Genomic DNA, 1771 nt, shown 5'->3' on the forward strand with positions numbered 1-1771 from the left:
CACGGCCCCTAGGTCGGTTCATTTTTTAAAATTATTCCGCTCGGAAGAAAAATAAAAAGAAATACTAAACGGACTCCAAAAATTCCGAAATAAATTTTCCTGGGCTTCTAAAATCAAGCCGCACAAGGTGAACGTTTATTTGGGACCTAAATGGAATTTTGAAAAATGCACATTTTTCCTAAATTCAAATAAAACACCGAAAAACTCCGAAATAAAATCTTATTTGATTTTTATTATTAAATCCTCAATATTTATTTATTTTGGGAAAGTCATTTTATTCCTTCTCTCATATTTTTGTAATAGAAATAATTGATGATAAAATAAATAAAATCAAATGATCCTATTCTCAAAATTTGAGAAAACTCAAATATGAAAATAAGGAAATCCCCAACTCTCTCCGTGGGTCATTGAGTTGCATAGAATTTTCTAGGATCAACCAAAATGCAAAATAAAATATGATATGCATGATGATCTAATGTATAACATTCCAAATTGAAAATTTGGGATGTTATAATAGCCCTCTCCTAGCTCCCTCTAGCTATAAATAAGCCCCCTCCACAAATTCCGGATCAAACCCTAGCCTCCCTCCTCATCCCGCCACCGGACACGTCCGCCCAGTGCCGGACACGTCCGCATCGCCGCCCCGAGCCAACTAGGGCGCGCCACCTGTCCCCACCGCCATCCCACCACTGCACTGGCCTGCGAGCCCATTACCGGCCCTCTCGGCCCAAACCACCACGCAGCCGCCAGCCGCGGGCGTCGCCCAAGGCCGCGGCCGCCCGAGCTCCCCGCCGCCTCCTCGCTCCTTGCTAGCGCCGCCTCGCCGCCGCCCTGCCGTGCAAGAGTGTCGCGCCACCACCGCCGCCGAGTCACCCCACGCCGCCCCTGAGCCTCGCCGCCGTGCGCCGCCTCGCCGCCGTCCCCTCATCGCCGGAGAAGCCGCCGTCATTGCCGTTGACCTCACCCGAACCCTAGATATGCGAGGTGGTTTTTCGTCTAAGTCCCTAACCTTTCATCATATGTGCGCATGTTTGACTTGTCATAAATTTGTGTATGTAGCTCCGTTTTCCGTGCATGATACATCAAAATGTTCATCTCTGAATACTCTAAATGATGATGTAGTTTTTCTACATGTTACTATTCACATTTATGCTTTAATCCTCGTTGCAAAAGTGCTAAATGATAACACCTGCTGCAGATTGTTGTAACCTGCCTATTTGTCTTTTTCATAGCATTTTGTGTGATTTTCTTTTGAGCATCATGTCAACATGTTTTTGGAGCATAATCATGCCATATTTACATTGGTCAATCCATGTATTTTGATATGCCTTGTGGTTACTAGCACAAGCTTGCAAAATGGGTACTTGCTGTTTCTGATTTCAGACACAATTTTCTGCTAAGTCTGAATCTGCTACATTATGTTGCCATGTTAGCTTGATTCGACTAGTGAATCTATGCATGTTTGGGAATATGCTCAGTATGGATGTTTTGAAGATCATCTTATTCTCTATCCATCCGTGTCCTTGTTTGCAATTATGGCCTACTATAGCTTCTCATTACCATGCCCTCAAATTGCTAAATAATGTTTTTGTCAGCCTGTTAGCAGCAAGTTCATTTTTGCCTTGTGAATAGCTAGTTTTCTCTGCATCCTATGGCCATGTTCTTGACATGAGTAGCTGCACAGATATGCCTTCTTGCTATTGGTTGTATTCACATGCCATGATATGCCTTACGATGAGTTGCACAAGCTTGTAAACATGCCTACTTATCG

The sequence above is a fragment of the Triticum aestivum genome, chromosome 4A (assembly GCF_018294505.1).
Source record: "Triticum aestivum cultivar Chinese Spring chromosome 4A, IWGSC CS RefSeq v2.1, whole genome shotgun sequence".
NCBI classification, from domain to species: Eukaryota; Viridiplantae; Streptophyta; class Magnoliopsida; order Poales; family Poaceae; genus Triticum; species Triticum aestivum.